The sequence below is a fragment of the Cydia strobilella genome, chromosome 8 (genome assembly GCF_947568885.1).
Source record: "Cydia strobilella chromosome 8, ilCydStro3.1, whole genome shotgun sequence".
Taxonomy (NCBI): domain Eukaryota; kingdom Metazoa; phylum Arthropoda; class Insecta; order Lepidoptera; family Tortricidae; genus Cydia; species Cydia strobilella.
The window spans coordinates 10,359,963-10,379,417 of NC_086048.1; the positions used below are offsets into that span (position 1 = coordinate 10,359,963).

General features: G+C 36.9%; 1 non-coding gene across 1 annotated transcript; it reads left to right on the forward strand.

Moving 5' to 3' along the window:
- Positions 1–3,248: 3,248 nt before the first annotated feature.
- On the forward strand, positions 3,249–3,321 carry Trnaa-agc (transfer RNA alanine (anticodon AGC)). The gene has a single exon. It is a non-coding gene; the product is annotated as a tRNA-Ala (tRNA).
- Positions 3,322–19,455: the final 16,134 nt, after the last annotated feature.

The window sequence follows — 19,455 nt, forward strand, 5'->3', positions numbered from 1 at the left end:
ATTGTCCCAAATTACACTGGCCAGTATTAAATTTTGTCTAACACCCCCCAATTTTGCCTCCTGTAACTATTCTTATAAATATAAATAATAAAATAAATTGGCACCTAATTCTACTTTAACTCCAAGTTGAGGACGATTTAAAGTTATCGAGAGTTACGTGCGTATACGCAGCTACCGTGTACTTTCACCGGTTGACTCTGAGTTCAAGTTTATACTACTTCCGATAACTTCATCTAACACAACACAGAACAAATTCAGTAACAAAACTAACTAACTACCGCGTAACGTAACTTAATTCCTAATTGTTTTGACTTGTTATTTCAATCTACCTTCGCGATGCAGATTTGATGCATGCTTAGATACGTATGTGTAGAACAGCTGTTCAAATGTAAATATCTCTCTGAAATGCAAATCTGCGTGATATGTATGCCGTTGTCTTACTGATCTTGTTGGTCTACTGCTAATAAACATGTGGGTCGTACCACTAGGAAATAACCATTAGTTATATTGACAGCTCGTTGTAATTTCCAATTTAGACGTCACAGTGTTCAACGGGCGTAATGATGTTGTACTTATCAAACAACTTGTTTCACATTGTCATGTGCACAATAGACGTACACATTAGCTTCATTATAATAAGATTACTTTCTTTTACAGCTTGTGGCAGCCTCGAGCTTCGTGTTATCTCGGATTACTAAAGTTATCTAATTTGCGTTATTCGTCATAGCTATCAGCAGTTTGCCTTGGCAATTCTGATTGTTGTGTAATATTGAACGTATAAACACAATATTTTTTGAAGTTATTACGAGTTAGGCAAAGAGCAGCAATAGTTTGATTAACTATTAATTTTTATTACACGTTTGCATCAATAATGTGAAACAGGTAATTAAAATCAGTTAAAAATGCCTATCTACAAATCTCCAGTTTTTGAAGTAAAACTTCTTTAGGCGCGACTAGAGGGTAACTCAGATTTTTTTTCTGACGGAAGTAACGCTCAGTAGTGACACACGCACAATAGGACACACGTCAAAGTGCCAACATAGCGATCAACGTCATCGTCAAAGAAGTTTTACTTCAATCGCACGTAAAAATTACACGAACACACTTTTTTTTAAATAAAAAAACGCTAACTAACTAAGTTTGTTACTCAAAAGTAACAAACTCAGATTTCGATTTAAAAAAAAACGCAGGTAATTATTTTATGAAATGTTCTGTAGTGCCCTTGTCGCCGTTGCCACGTTTTTCTTTTTAGGAATCAAATTCCTTTTATATTTTAAAACATAGTTGTTAGTATGTGATTAATGAATCAGTCATTCTGGAATTTACTGACAGAGCTGGAGTCGTATCAGCGGGACCCGAAAAGTCACAAAATAATAAAAAAGCTCTTTTCCCAGTTACGTACGCTCGCTAGTATTACGGCAAGCCTGCATTCTACCTGTTACCTTGTAAGGCACGTCTACAGTCTGTCGGCCCCAGCACTTGTCACGGCGTTTGCTAAGACGCTGCCACACTACGTCCAAACCACATCTGCCACATCACAATAACAAAGTAACTCTTAAAGTGTGGCAGCGGCTTTAACAACATCCGTCTCTTTAACCTATTAAACGGCAATCTTCTTTAACTGTCAGGGATTGAACTATGTTTTGCTAGATAACTGTTGATACCTACATGGATAATCTTTGCCTAATATAGAAATAGTTCCTGTAGATTAATACGTGTTTAATGTGAACGTGTTTCCCGGATGTTGCTGATTACTAATGGAAATATACGTAGTTCTGGTTTCCAAATATATACAGCGAAACAACAGTGACTTACGACGTTGATAACTCTACGAACCAAAACTAACAAACAGAACGTGGTTAAAATATATAAAGACGTGTCCTATACAGAGGAGCTTGATGAAGTTGGAATTAAATTTTCCCCTCACTAGCTCGGAAAGCCGTCTTTTATCCTTTAAAACAAGCGGGGAAAAACGCATTTTATCCACTAGTGGGGAAAGTAATTTGACCTTGGATGGAGCGTGTTTAAGTAGCTTGACAGATAACAAAACGTAAAACGCTCATAATAATGGTTCGTTCGATATTCATTATCATTAAATAAATGGTTTGAGAATCTATTAAAAAATACCAGATTTAGCTTTATTTAATGATTTTAAGTCATAAACTTTAAAATTCCATAATAAACGTTTGTTTTTTAATAATTATGTTAAATATAATTCTGAACGCACAAGTTAAGTCGATGCAATTTCAAAACGCATCATTGACATTTCATACGTCAGAAATGTCAACATTGTCAAAAAAAAATTTAACTTAAAAACTTCTCACTTAAAAGTACAGAATTTCCAGAGTTTTTTGTTATAATATCGTAAAAAAATTAGTGATTCCAGTTGATGAAGATGATCTAACGCCTGTGGATGTTGCACTTTCCTCGCTATAGTGAGGGGAAAAGTTTTGTGTTACACACGGGTGCAAATGTATTTTACTTCTCGTGTGTTAAAACACTCGCTACGCTCAGGATTCTATTTTAGAACCACTCGCTTCGCTCGTGGTTCAACTATAGAATCCTTTCGCTTGCTCGTGTTTCAATTCCACACTCGCGGGTAAAATACAACTTTGCACCCTTGTATAACAAATAACTATTACAGTGTTTTGTATTTTTCCAATACTCTGATACACAACTAACACAGAACACACAGAACGTCTAATACAGAACTTGTATTTGAAATAGCGGATTAATAAATCTCTAATACAATCGAAAATTCATGATTTATCGTGAATTTTATTATCATTTAAAATGAGCCTTATTGTACCTTCACTCCGCCTGTGTCCTATGTCGCTTTGCTATCGAAAGGGCTCAAGTTGATATTAGATTCGTTTCTTTATACGTCCTTATTGTTTAGTAGTTCGGTATGAATCAAATGTAACAGTGTCACCGAACCACGAGGTAGGTGGGTCAGAGGTACTATATTAGGGCACCGAGTGGCGGTAGATCCGAGATAGCTCAAGGGTTCGGTTGTGACACGATGCCTATTAAGCGCCGTCTTCGCCTTTGATGTTTCATCGACCACAGTGCCTTTATACTCGTAAAAGTAAGTTACCACACTGCAAATACAAGATTGTAACATAATTTAGCATTTACTCGTAAAGTGCATGCTACTTAATTAATTTTGTATCAACCAGAAACGTCTGCGAACGCTTCCCTAAGTCTCATGTATGGTGGAAATATTCGCTGTATTGGGTAATGGGTAGGTCTTGGTAGCTCACATGGCAGAGAACTGGGCTAGCGATCCAGTGGTCGTGGGTTCAACTCCCACCCAAGACAGTGAATTTTTCCACTTTTAATTTGTTTCTAAGCTTAATTGCACGCTACTTGATTAGTAACTGCAGATTACAAAAAAAACTGTTTAGGGATCTTTGTTTCCACATAGTACGAGTACCTAGTTTTTAAATTTTGAAATTTACCGTTTATGATTCTTTCACATTAATACTGCATTTTTTTCAATATTTTTATTTCAAGAAATAAATAATACAAATAAGTTTCATACCACTACGGCCAACTAGCTTGCGACGCGTGGGGCTATATAAGTCAGCAGATTGGGAATTGGGACGGACTGCGTAAATTCTACGCTTCGTACCTGGAGGCAGCTCTGCTTCACATCAGAAGATCCTGACTCCTGCGCAGCCAATGTTGCCGTCGTCATACTGCTAGGAATGGATTGTTTCGTTGCCAACACGGTAATAGCTGCGGAAGCAAACTCATCAGCAACGTCCTTGGTTTAATCGGCCCTGTAAAGAAGCTACAGTTTGCAAGCAACTAGCAAGCCGCTTACAGGGCTTGGACCAAGGCCGCATATCATAAGGATCCGAACGTTTCTGATGTGAAACGCGAATTAAACGCTGCCTCGAGGTCCAGTAAAAAAGCCATTGCCAGGGCTAAACCGGCTAAATACGATTTCGTCGGCAGAATTGGTAAGAAACTAGCGAGCTACCCTACTCGGAGTTGCGCGTTCTGGTCGCTCGCCAAAGCTGCTGAGGAAAATTTTTGTCAGTCGTCTTTACCACCACTGCGAAAAGCTAATGGTGATCTGGCCCACAGTGCAAAAGAGGAAGCCGATCTTCTTGGTGCTCTTTTTGCCTCGAACTCGACCCTGAACGACGACGGTAGCCCCGTGCCACCCACCATCCCGCAGTGCGCATACTCCATGCCCGAAATTTCATTCAGACGGATATTCGGCGGGAGTTGCTATTCCTGAACGTTCATAAATCCAGCGGGCCAGACGGCATACAAGCACTTGTGCTTAAGCAGTGTGCTCCTGAGTTATGTCCCGTGTTAGCGCATCTTTTCACACTCTCTAGCAACAAACGGCATGTTCCAACTTCGTGGAAGACGGCCTTTGTGCACCCTGTGCCTAAAAAGGGCGATAGATCGGACCCATCGAATTACAGGCCTATCGTTATTACCTCCCTTCTCTCTAAGCTCATGGAGCGTATAATTAACGCAAAGCTCCTGAGATACCTAGAAGAACACGATCTAATCAGCGACCGCCAGTTATGGTTTTCGCCACGGTCGCTCGACTGGTGATCTTTTAGTGTATCTCACACACCGCCAGGCTTCGGCCATTGAGAGTCAAGGTGGGGCATTTCCTGTGTACTAACATAGTTGTTCTAAGTATTACCTATTGTTACTAACATATTTAGTTTTAATTTAGGATTAGTTATTTTATTTTATTTTAAATGTAAATGTAATTGTATATGGAATTTTTATTCTGAAATAAATTAATTGAATTGAATTGAATTGGCAGTTAGCCTAGATATAGCGAAGGCATTCGATCGGGTCTGGCATAGGGCTCTCCTATCGGAGTTACCATCTTGTATTGTTTGACATGAAATTGTATATGTAGTTGCAAAATCACTTGACATATTTTTAATTAATATTATTTGCATGACTAAATTGTATTTCAATGATTATGTACTGTTTTGCTATTTGCATGTATAAATTTGCCAGCGCTTTGGTGCAAACTGTAATGCTGTGTAAATATGTTGCTTTAATAATAAATAATAAATTGCCGGAGGGACTATGCAAATGGATCGCTAGCTTTTTGTCCGGCAGACGCATACGAGCCGTAGTAGACGGAAGCTACTCCGATAGCTGAACATTAACGCTGGCGTTCCGCAAGGTTCTGTGCTATCTCCAACGCTGTTTTTGCTGTACAGTACATCAATGACATTCATTGCTATGCAGACGACAGTACTGGGGATGCCTATTACACAGGCCGTGCCAATATCCCTCGTTCTGTGGTGCTGGAGAGTCGTGAAAAGCTTGTGTCGGACATTGAGAGCACTCTATCCAGAGTTTCGGTTTGGGGTCGGGACAATTTATTCCGATTCAACCCCACAAAGACACAAGTTTGCGCGTTTAATAATAATAATAATAAATAAATAATAAAAGCCTTTTATTTCCCAAGTATGTGTTACAAAAAATTTAGTTTACATATTATTTTGAAAAAGTTACAAAGAAAATAAATTATAACTAAGTTTTACTAACTAGTATTTTTATGTGGGTTTGTCCATTTTTGGACGTAAGCTCCATGTTGCACCATAGTTTTCTGTCGGCGGCCAGACTGGCCCAGTCTATGTCTGCATGCTCGGTTATGTCATCTCGCCAGCGGCGGAGCGGATGACCTTGCCCTCGCCCGCCAGTTTGCGCGTTTACCGCTAAGAAAACCCAATTTACTGTGGTCCCACAGTTCCAAGGCACAGCCCTTAGAATGTCAGGGAGTATTGGGATTCTCGGTGTACATCTCCAGTGACGTCCAATTCCGTAGCCACCTGGAAGGGGAGGCTGCGCTGGCATCCAAAAAACTCGTCGTGCTCAATAAAGCGAGGCGATACTTTACTCCGGGGTAAAGACTGCTGCTATATAAAATCGCAAGTCAGACCCCATATATGGAGTACAGTACTGCTGTCACCTTTGTTCAAGAGCACCTGGATGCCAGCTTGGACCCTTCGACTCAGTCCAAAGGCGCGCTGTACGAATCGTCGATGATCCCAAACTCACAAGCGGTATTGAACCTTTAACACATTCACTGCCAGGGGGCGTGGCCTTGGAACAAACTTGTATGACGGTGAACGCACATGTGCGTTGGGGGCAGTGAATATGTTAAGTCTAAGGAGAGACTTTGCCTACTTGTGTGTGTTCTACCGCTTGTACAATTGGTTGTGCTCTGAAGAATTGTTTGACATGATGCTAACGGCCGCTTTCTATCACCGCACCGCTCGCCTTCGGCAGGGTGTTCATCTTCACACCCTATTAGAACCTAAATGGTCGCGTACTGTGCGGTTTAAGAGGAATTTCCTCCCGCGGACGCTCCGGCTTTGGAACTATTTTCTTATACTATTTTGCATATCTAAATCTCATCCTAAAGATCATCTTCGCGGAGCAAGATAGTTAAATTGTTTTTTTTTTGTCAAGCGAAATATGTTATTTCAATGATTTCACAGTTGTTTAAGACATGATATACTTTTTAATAGAACTGTGGACTGTGGCAGTAATCGCGACTCACTCCTAGTTAAGCTTCCGTCAACCGAACGTCGAGCTAACGAACGCTATACGTTCGCCGAGCCGGATCCTTGGCGATGACCAATTAAGTAACATATCGTTTGTACTTAAACGTTAGCTGACAGACGATTACAGTGGTCAATTGGAAATAATACGCAGATCGCCTAAATGTACCTAGGCAGATGCGGTCTACATTTTTATTTGAATGTAATTACATATAGGTACCTATATAATTGTAGGCCGGAGACCACTGCTGTCAAAACTCAACTTCGAAAATACGTAATTGTGATTACGCACCTATCGATTTATTACAGTTATTTTTTTACTTAATATATAGGTAGTAATTTCTTAACGGTTAAGATTATGTTTTTCATTTCTATTATATAATTAACACAGTAGAAAATTAAACGAAAAATGGCGGGTTTATCAAAACTCCCGAAATTGCGATGAACGTCGCGGCATTTTATTTCAGCGCTGTTTGTCTGTTTCGTAAACTTCGGTTCTTTATGTACATAATATTATGTAGTTGACTCAGGTGCTTTTTAGGGTTCCGTACCCAAAGGGTAAAAACGGGACCCTATTACTAAGACTTCGCTGTCCGTCTGTCCGTCTGTCACCAGGCTGTATCTTGTGATCTGTGATAGCTAGACAGCTGAAATTTTCACAGATGATGTATTTCGGTTGCCGCTATAACAACAAATACTAAAAACAGAATAAAATAGAGATTTAAGTGGGGCTCCCATACAACAAACGTGATTTTTGACCGAAGTTAAGCAACGTCGGGCGGGGTCAGTACTTGGATGGGTGACCATTTTTATAGATAATGGTACGGAACCCTTCGTGTGCGAGTCCGACTCGCACTTGGCCGGTTTTTCGTGTTTATTTAAACAAAATATGCATTCTATAAGGAAAACATATACTTACTTACCTAAAAATAAACCAGGATGAGAGTATTTATTTTTCTGTATGTCACGAAAACATTTTTTAGGGTACCGTACCCAAAGGGTAAAAACGAGACCCTATTACTAAGACTCCACTGTCCGTCTGTCCGTCTGCCCGACTGTCTGTCCGGCTGTCTGTCACCAGGCTGTATCTCATGAACCATGATAGACAGTTGAAATTTTTACAGGATGATTTATTTCTGTTGCCGCTATAACAACAAATAAGTACTAAAACGTACGGAACTCTCGGTGGGCGACTGGACTGGGTGGAATCGCACTTGTCCGATTTTTTTTAACTTTTGATATGAAAGATATATGTAGTTTTTTTGCGTATATGTTACGTTATTATATGTATAAATAAAAATATATAAAACATATATATATATATATATATATAAATTTATTACTTAACACATTTAAAAGTATATGAATACCTAAAATCACATTAAGTGTTCCGCGTCTAGTGATTCAGTGGCCTGGAAGTTGGTACGCCGAAATGTGGTCATAAGAAAGGAAGTATGTTTAATATTATCAAGGAGGTTCCGTATTTAATAATAATAATTTAAACTTAGGTAATTGTATATGTAAATAGGAAATATATTTTCTTGAAAATTATGTAGGTACAAATAAAATTGGATAGGTAGGTATTTGTTACCAGCTCGTCGACGTAGAAAACATACATGGAAATTCAGATGGCAATCACTTTCTTATACACTATTTTGGCAACGCCATTTCATTAGAATGCGATGCGACCGGGAAAAAGTCGGGCAGGTAGTATACTATAGGCAGTAAGAGCAGTAATTGGCAATAAATATTACACTATTTAATTTCAATGTTAGCTTTTCACACTAGCTAAGAGCTTATTTCTAAGAAGTAATCTTACACTGTTATCGCAGTATAGCGAGAAACGGTAGCGAATACCGGGCTATATGGGAATTGTTTATGTTTCGTGAACTACTATTTCGGGGCTCATAACTCATTGTTAAGCCGCAGCGATTATAATTTTACGATAAGTTAACCCAGAAATTTAAGTACCGTTAAAGCCGGTCGCGACACTAGGAAATATTCTGACTTCAGCATGCCCATTTAATAAAACTACTAAATTAAAATTTATGACAACTGACCTCCAATAAATCGATCCATTCCGATCCGATATGTTCTAGATTTCATGTTATCGTTGCTTTGCTTGAGATCTTCATTTGATACCTTACGTGCGCTTTTACGTAGCATTTCATCTTTTATTTCCGTTTTCACGCTAACATTATCCGTATAGGATAAATTTATTTATTATATATATATAATTATAAACATTGAGTACTTATTCTTCATTTTAGTATCTAAACAGATAGTGTACCTTGCTAATACTTAGGGGTCGGTGACTGTATATTCTATCTATTTTATTAACTTTGCACATTTAATAATGCATATTATTATGTAATGTTAATTTGAGTATTATTTAAAGTAAATCTATTTCTTCAATAATATTCTTTGGTCTTGATGTTACATTCATTCATTCGTACTAGATACACCTACGAGTTTGCTTATTCGAACTAAACATTTTTAAATACCTACATAAATCTTTTTTTAACAAATCATCATAAAAAACATTATTCTTCTTTTTTGGACAGTGTATAAATGAAATCGCTACGCGCTCCGTTCGTCAGCTATGCACGCATGTCCTCCATACGCGTATGTTTGAGATTCAAGTCCGGGTTCCAGGAACCACGGTCACCTGCTGCGACAGCAACATGATAAATAAGACATAGAATTAATTACTTCCTACTACCAGACCCTACTAAATCATTACACATATTAAACTGTCGTCATTTAATCACCTTTATCATTCGTAGATGCCTTTTTTAAACCCTAGAGTTTATTATAAAGCTGTCCATTTGTATCGCAATGGGGCTTATTTATCGGACTAGTCTGACTAGGTCCACCGTGACTCATAGTTCTTTTACGCGGTTCGGTGTAAGCGGTGAGCGGTGGCGATGGAAACGGTACTGTACTGTTACATAATTGATTGGGGCAAAAAGTTTTGCCGCTATAGTATCTTCCACTGAATTACACACTTCGTTCGCGTAGACCGCCGACCTAATGGACAGCTGACTGATTGACTAGATTGGTAACAGTTGTAAACTAATTTTTATGGTGAAGTTCAAATAGCGCACAAGGTAGACTACCGTTGAATTTTTTGGTAATGTTATTTACCTAATGAACTGAAATAAAATTAAGGTTGCTAAAGGCTTTTATCTACAAGCTAGTCGTGTTATTCTATATCGGGCGTATTTAATTTTAACTTAACCAAAAACAAATCATTAGCCCTTCACTCATCTATGCAAACAGCTCATTGAAAACCATTACGGTAAATGAATGACTGCTTTTCTCAAAATAACTCCGATTCACTAGCGGCAGCTAGTTAGCAAATAAGAAATAACTAATAACCGTGGTTTTAACTAATAAATCCTAATGAGTTATTCAAGAACACCTATTTAAATTCCAATTACTCGTATTGGATTAAATACAGTAGTAATTTGTAATTAAGGCTTTACCAATCACTGCGAATTGGTTTATAGTAGTGCACGGCTCGGCCGGGCTTGCTCCGGGCACTCGTTAATATGCTAGCTACTGAACTACGTGCACTAACTTATTAATAGCCGTAATGAATTAGAGTTTTGATCAGGAGCACAATTTCTGTGAACAGGACTTCAGACGATATTTTTAAGTGTATCTTTTTTCAGTCGGTTTAAATTTTTATAAATGTAGGGATTTGAAATCTGCATGATCAAGCGAGTGGGGCAATATTAATTACTGTAATCAGGCATATTCAATAATTTAAGAGGTGTTTAACTATTGTTGTTGAGTTGAGTAATCACAAAAAATACACCTTTTCTAAGAATGTAATCATGATCCATGGTATCTGAAGCTCCATCAACGCCTTTCCTTCCTTTCTACAAAATTTTGGTTTTGCGTTTCAAAAAATATATAAAATATATAACTTTTTTAATACAGTTGCTCAAAAAGTGCTACTTTTCGTGGCTGTTTAGCGTGCGGAAAGTTGGTTTTCGCGAACTAGTGCTTTTTACTTTTCCAATTTTTTTAAATTTTTACTTGTTCCAATTCATGACTACTTATTGTTGAGTGTTAATATTAGTTTCCTTTAAACGTCGTAATCAACATAAAAACCTACTGTTAATGTAAGAATACGAAAAATATGCATATTTCATATTTTATTACTTACTTCTTCATCATTATAAGTATTATAACACGTTTATTTTTTAATGTTGAAAAACCGTTCTTAATAATTTGTCTGAATGGAACGGAACGCCTGTCAAAAAAGAGGCGTATTTTCTTACTGCAAGAATGTTTTAAGTTTCCAAAGGCAACATTCGATATTGTTTTTATAAATATACGATACACAAATAATCGTAAATAACGATATTTAGGTAATAATAGTGCAATGTTTTAATATTTACAATTGTTTCTGTCTTATAGAACATGCATTTGAAAAAAAAAAAAAACTTTAAAAAAAAAAAAAAATTAAAATTAAATGTATTAAAAGACGTCGTTCGATACACGTGCGGATATGTCATCCTTCACTCGTCCCGAGTCTATATCTCGGTACTCGTGAAGTAATGACATACTTTCCGCACTAGCATCGAAATGTACTATTTTGGTTCTCTTAGAGTCTAGCACAACTCTGAAAATGTACCTATGTAAATAATAAAAAACCGAATAGACACATTCACACACAAGATCACACACAACACACACATTACAAGATTCTCCGTTAGCAAATAAAATGCAATAAAATTGATCAATATTTTAAGAACATAAATAATATCAATGCCTTCAACGCCCGTATCTGGCCGTGTATTCCTTGATTGCGTGAGTTTTCGGTTGATCCCGTATAAAGTGATCTTGAGATGCGCAACAATTTTAAGATAATAGGATAATCGAAGAGCCTGGTTATACTCACTTAGTTCCCCTGAGCGCTCTGTGAGCGATTTTAATAAGAAACCAGCTTCTTGGAACAAATTTGCTCTCGAGCGGTTGTTGCTGCGAACTCACTGCTTGTTTTATGCGTCGTAATGGTTTCTTAATGATGAGATTCTTCTGAGAAAAAAAAACTATTTAGTTTGTTTCGTGAGGTTTATTTGCGGGATCATCCCGTTATAGCCTGGGGAACTTACATTTAATAAACCTGTTTTGATATTTTCATCTAATAGGTATTAATTACATCATCATTGTAATTACTTAATTGTTTTTGTCATATTTCTGTGAAGTAAAATAAAAAAAAACTACTTAAATGAGAGTTTTGGCAGAAGTAAATACCGCAAATACAGATTAATATTGCAGAAAAATAATTAAATTTATTTAAACATACGAGTAGAAGTGCTGTCCAGGAAGACGAATTGCTAATGCGCGAACAATAATGACTGGTCTTACGCCGACTGTATCTAAGAGTTCCCTATATATCTAATAATTAAGGCAATACTTATTTGTTTTACAAGGGGGCAAAGTTGTTGGTTAACATCTCGTGCTAATATTGATACCCGAGCAAGCGAAAGATTCCAAAATTGAAACACGAGCGTAGCGAGTGGTTCGAAAAATGGAATCTTGAGCGTTGCGAGGGTTTCAAGGCACGAGGGTTAAACAATTTTTGCCACCGAGTGAAACACAAAATTTTTCACCACACCAACGCAAGGAAAATACTAACTGTAAAATATTAAACAAAATTAAAGCAAAAAAATTTAAAATTAATGTCATTAAATATTTATCATTCAAAATCATCATTTGAAAGTCAATTCTACCAGCCAACATAAGGAAACAACTCAAAATTTTCATTTGATTACTTTGCCCCACATGAGTGAATAAAATGCACTTTCTCATCAGTTTTTGAACAACCAAGAGTGCCTTTATCAGCTGGTGTGGTGAAAATAGTTTTATTAGGTAGTCAAAACACCAATTCTATTTTATTGCGTTGGTATGTTGCTCTCCATAATTCTAATCCTTTATTTCCATTCCGACATCCGATGATGGTTCCAGGGCTCGGAACCGGTATTTTTCAAAAACCCCGAACTTTTTTATGCTCATTACGTAGGACTGAATCATGTATTTAGGAAACAATTTTGCATTATTAAAACGTCCCATTAAAAATGAAATTATAAACAAAAGAACGAAAAAGAACGTAATAATACCGGTATTTTTGTATAGAGCAAATACCGGTTTCCGACCCCTGGATGGTTCTATTCCCCTTTACAGAATTACGAGTATTCCTGAAAAAATGTGTTTATCCTTTTTCGTCTAGGACTCGAGTCGTGGGTCGTTACGTAACAATAGTAACGTTTTTTATTATTGAATATTGTATTCCGCTATTTGCCTTATGAGGGCATCACTAGCATGCATTCCGTGTGTTGCATTATGATAATGTGCCATTTTGAATGAGCGCATCGCGGTTGTGTTAGCCGTGTAGGTATTCCTATTCGTTGTGCGAGTCGAGTCCTCAGTCTAACCCCTGTAGCGTAGTCTCGACATTCGTAACAACTTGGTGTGACCAAAGAGGGCATTTGTATTGGTTCGTCTGAGCCTCGATCCCCCCGTGTTCGGTAAGCGATTGTCAGAATATCGCCCTTGGTCGCAGGTCGCAGCACGCGTTCTCTGTGGCGCCTGCGTTAGCGCACACTAACTTAAACCTTATTATAAAACTACAAGAATTGAGCTTCGTTTAAAATAAAGGGCGGCTATAATTCTCGCCAATTCTCATTCCCTATAAGCCAACACATACAATAGAGCTCAAGTTCCATTTCTTAATAGGCAAAATATTTAACTTGTCCCTCGCACATATCAGCGTAGAATCTCCTCATTACCAGATGCAGGAATGCTGCTTGTTATTATTTATACATCGTTAGCTGTAGCGGGTGCCACATTTGACACGAATGAAACAGTAGGTACCTACGCATGAAGGTGTTTATCAAAAATATTTGGCATTGGATCACGTATGTGGGTTTTATGGTAATGTTATGGCGTTAGAAAGCCTTATTCGTGGCGAAATCGGCTAAACAATGGATTGTAGTGTTTCAAAATACTGCAACGATCGATCTTTTGTTACTAATGATGGCAACGAAATTTAATCCGCAATCTTTTCATTTTTATCTGGCTGACCATTCGTGTCATTAGCATACCCGGAAAATATCTACTTACCTTTCTATATTCAAAAAGTTTTCACTTTTTATTTAAGTTGGGTACCAGCGTTATCATCATCATTCGCTTGCCCTTATCCCATTCATTTGGGGCCGGCGCAGCATGTCTTTTTCTTCCATACCTCTCTCTCGCCCCTCATCTCATCATTCAAAAAATAACCAGCGTAGTAAAGAGTAGTAGTAGTTCTCTCTCTTAATCAGATCTTATTTAGTGCTCTGGCATATTGCTTAGGCAAAATATACATGTTTAATTATTTATTTTTGCAATTTTTTTTCCTGAATATTGTTTCTTTACTAATTATGAACTTATTTTGCCTACATCTAGTATCAAAATCTATTCACCTTTTTATTTTTGACATCAAGCTTTTTGAGCGCATACTTACTAATCTGACCGTGCAAACTTTAATAAATATTTTACCATAGTTATATGTCTTCGGTAAACACTGTGGACACTATAAAATAATCACACGATTATAAAGATAATAAGTACCTCGTACCTCGTTCGTTATGTCTGCGTTTACATTAGTACGTGTTGTACACACGACAAAAAAGTGCGATTTACGGCAAATGTTGAGCGCGTTTCCCAGAGATAAGACCTAGCTAGATCGATTTCCGCCCCCGATTCCGAGATCCCCGAAATACATAAATATAATATATATTATACAAGAATTGCTCGTTTAAAGGTATTAAAGGTAAATGATTTATCTGGATTTCGGAAGTAGATACATAGTCAAAACAAGGTATGAAATATGACAAATCAATCTTATTTTTTAATTTAAAACATCTTTTTAGAAGGCGGTTAAAAAGGTGTCAAATAAAGGAAGGACTGAAATTCAAGGCTGAAATTCAATGAGAATTCAATATATCCGATCCCTGGTCGAATTCAATATATCCGATCCCTGGTCGAATTCAATATATCCGATCCCTGGTCGAATTCAATATATCCGATCCCTGGTCGAATTCAATTCTTTATTGAAGTTCAATGAACGGATTTACAAAATGATGTCGATGAACTCTTAAAGAGCATCCTGAAGATGCTTCAATACCGTCACACTTTCAATTATAATGTGTAATATTCAGCCATTATCCTCGCTTTAAACAGGTACAAGTAAGGCCAAGTTCACATGTGGTACAGTACAGGTAAAGTGCTTTGATTTAGTACTTATCTAAAATCCTGGCTGCTTTGTGTTTTGTTTTGTATTTGTGTGTGTGTGTTTTTTTTTATATTAAAATATATTAGGTATTGTTGATGAAATTGTATGTAGATTTTTTTAGATTTTAGGTATTTATTAATATTTGTATAATTTTTGACATTGTATTTCTGTATAGTGAATAAATACATTATTTTTAAATCCTGAATATTATAAACAAAACTCAAATCTAAACTATCCAGCAATCTACTATAATCTCACCTGATAAAACAGAACAGAACAATTTGTTTTGAACAGTGGACGACGGAATATTATCATAAAGTAAAATACCTAAAATGTATTTGTTTTTGTATATCGCTTTACGTGTATTGTTTAAAGTAAAATATTAACGAATACGTATCTTTATAAGTTCATTGTCACTCCCGATAGCTGAAAATAGCGAAAACCCAACTGACTGACTTCAGAAATCGAGGGGGTTATACATAGGTACACTTAGATACGGGGTCATGCAGACCCCCACCTGCATGCACCCGGGGGCCTAACCAAGGTGACAATCGTTAATAGAAAACGCCAAACGAAACTTAAATAATGTCACGTAACTTTTTGTAGCATCTGTCATCCTGGTAATTTTTTTATTTTCGTTTGGCGTTTGTCGATGTACGATTGTCAATGTCATCTGGGCTAGGTTCCTTGCAATACATATTTACACTAATGGCTTTGTGACCTGTAGTCCTCGCGAACCCCTATGGCTACGCCATTTTGAAAAAAAAATCAAATCGAGAAAAAATTCTATTCATCGAACCTCTCATAAAATTTCACGAGAATCGGTTGAACATGAATTTGATTTCAAAAGAGAAGACAACTTTATTGAAGCATGAATTTATACATCCAGTGTGTACCCTCTCAAAGCGTACACACACGGCAAGCACTATTAAAAACAGCTAACTGACACGGGTCGGCCAGAACCGACGCAGTATTTGCATAATATAGATAGCCCCGTCTTCAGCACCCGCGCACCCGTCGGTTGTCATACCAGGCGCCATTTTATCGGCAACAAGGTTGATACCTCCTAGTTTCTCCACGACCGTTATTAGGACTAATCATAATTAGCGTCCCTGCTATCTACTTACTTAATATTATTTAATAAGATTTGCAAAGTAAATAGCAGATTGTAATAATTTATGAGGCGATAAGCTGTGTTGGATAGCGTATAAATTTAGCTTGTTGCGTTTCTAACTAGAGTATTAGCTACTGGACCTATGTGCATACGTGTTATTATATGTATACTACTTTTATGTATAGGTATGGTACGGTTAAGGAACTATACTATACGATACGAGACCTACACTTCTTTTAAAATTAAAACAGGTAACATCTCTTAAAAAGTAAAACAGTGATTCGAACATAAGACTGTGAATATAGTACCAATCATTAAAAGAAACAAAAATATATATTTACAGCTCATCTATTTTCAAAATTTATTTACCATCAGTTTAATATTCCACCTACTGCTAATATAAACTATTTATTGCGAGTTTGATTTAAGAGCTTATAAATCTTGTCAAGTGTTTAAGAATAGTTTGCGGAGATGGCGGGACGACTGGCCGGAAAAAGCTCAACAACGGGAGTCGTGGAAATCAAGGGGAGAGGCCTTTGCCCAGCAGTGGGACACTATAACAAGCTATTAACAGAAAAGTTTGCTATAAAATTAGGATAGTTTACCTACATTTTGTACTAACTTAGAAATTATTGATATAGTTTTCATCATAATACCACCTTAAAACTAGAAGCATTCTTATAATTGGACTGGGTTATGCAAAAACGAACTAAGCGACAAAATAAATAAATAAAGTTATTAATGCAGGCCGAATCTGGGTATGAAAATCTGTGCTCGACTATTTCTGTGATCAAAAATCATGTTTATAGCCATATTATAAGGGGTAGAATCAAGAGACACAACAAAATATGTAAGGGCCTATGTACTAACTCGTTACGTGAAAAATAATTAAGCGCCAGTTACTTTTAACAAATTATAATAACCACCCATTTAAAATTGCTAAAACGCCTAAGATTTATTAATTATTATTTTAGTTTCAAAGTTTCAATGATTTATAAACGCAATATCGACTTAACCGCCTTGTGTCTTTTAATTCGTTATAATATTATCTCAAATCGCACTATCTTTCGCTTCCGCACCTCAAACAAATCGCATTAAAGTATCAAGCGACAATATGTCGCATAGTGCGTTACTACCAAATGATAAATGAAAATGAAAATCTATGTTAGCGTCATTAGTTAAGTTTTAATTAAGCGTTTTTGAATAAAGCATCTTCTATTCTATTCTATACTATAAATAAATTACCCCCATCGTAGGTTTAGTGCAAAAAAGAACTAAGCGAAAAAACGCCAATAATTTCAAAACCATAAATATAGGTAGTGTTTTTTTTTTACCGATATATAATTTATAAACACTTTTACAGGTTCACAGTAAAAAAATACCGGTCAAGTGCGAGTCGGACTCGCGGTCCAAGGGTTCCGTACATTACACAATTTTTAACAATGTATTTTTTGGGGTTCCGTACCTCAAAAGGAAAAAACGGAACCCTTATAAGTAGCTTCACTCGTGCGTCTGTCTGTCCGTCTGTGACAGCCTATTTTCTCCAAAACTACTGGACCAATTAAGTTAAAATTTGGTACACATATGTAAGTTTGTGACCCAAAGACGGACATAAAACGTAAACACATGAATTTTAAACATGGGGCTGGCCCCCATTTTGGGGGCTAAATGAGAAAATAAAGTTTTTTAAATTATATCGTGTTACATATATCAAATGAAAGAGCTCAAGAAAAAGTTGAGTCCGACTCGCACTTGACCGTTTTTATCTATATACTTAAATTAGGTACGAGTATATCCTCTAAAATGATCCAATATTCCAGAAATGTCTAAAATGCAGTATAGGCCCACACAAATTATCTCTCTACTGACAAGCATTGAGGAAGGCGTTTTATCAAAGACCACTGCAATGATGCAGCTGACACCCGATCAATGCTGTGTAATTTAAATCCCTCGCGTTGAAATGTGGTGGGATGCACTGACTGGTGTGCTGTGCCGTCAATCCAGCCTAGTGTTTGTAAAGATTAACCGTTAACGTTTTCTTAGCATTGGTAGCTTTTGGAGTCCTCATCGTTTTTAAAATTACCAAATATTCCTTATGCCATATGTTTCTGGTAAAGGTCGTGGTCATGATTTCTTTTCAAAATTCGCTTTAATAAAAGTAGTAATTGATAATAAAATAAGTTATTTGAATCGTTTTAATTTTATAATACCTAATGTTTTATTTATGACCAGTAAGTGGACACCATATAATGAAAACTGGAATAAAATTGTTCGACTCAACACGTTGCTGGCCACATTAGCTTGTAGAGTATCCATTTATTCGCTATAACAATCATAATTAAGCGTAATTTTTCAGTATATGGCCATGTTGCGCGCGCAAGTTTCTGCAATACAAGAATCGGGCGGTTGTTGATAGAAAAGTTGATCTTTATTGAATGGTGAAAGGCGATACTAATATTGCTCAAAGTATCTACCGCGTGGAAGTTAGTTAAGAGCCAACAGGAGCTGAGCGAATTCTCAATTTTGAGATTTCAAACTGATTATCTCCGTCGCGCTGACGGGGGCGGCGCCGCCATATGCCCGTGTGTGTGGTGCACGCACACAGACGCGCACGTCATTTGCGCTCACGGACCTTATGCCTGCAAGTCGCGTCGCGGTCGCGGCCCGCTATATAGGCATATCATGGGCTATAGCTAGTTCTTACAAACTTTTTCTGTTAGCTTAGCTCGCTACCACCACTGAGCGTTTACTTATTTCCTGTTATTGTGATTTAACTTCTTGATTTTAGGTAGCTGAATTCAATATCCTTCTACAACCTGCAATCCAAATAACATTTTGACTTTTACAGGAGAGTAAAAAAACAATCATTTCTTTTCTCGTTTCCGTGCGGAAAGTATCAACTTTCGACACGCTGTGCTATTAGTACCTACATTGTGCAACGAGGGGGGTAAGTGAGATTTTGTAAAGGAGGAGTTTACAATATTCTTACCCCCGGAGTTACACACAATGGTTTTCGTTACACTTGTGATGAAAAACTAAATTTTCAGGGAAATAATTATAAAATACGGTGACATTTCAAATATTCGTCCGCCATATTGTCATTTCTTGACAGGTTAGGCATCTAAGGCACAGACCTTCGGCATTCAGCCACGATTTAAAATTTTGTGTAAAAATATTTTAAACGGCTATTAAATTAATCCAATTAAATATTATAAACAAAAATACTAAATTATAATTGTCAGTATTTTAGAAGTAAAACTCCCTTACACACCCTTATACTTTAAACAAAGTATTTTACTTATAACTTACTTGGTTCGTACTTCGTATGAATTAGTGACATATCTAATTAAAAAAAGAAAGCTATAACTCCCGCGGGAACAATATAGGCCTTTTGTTTTCCCTTCAGTACACCTGCATGAAATAAGATCTTTTCGAGCAAGTGTGATGAAAAACAAATTTGTCGCTCTCCGGCTTCGTTGATTAGA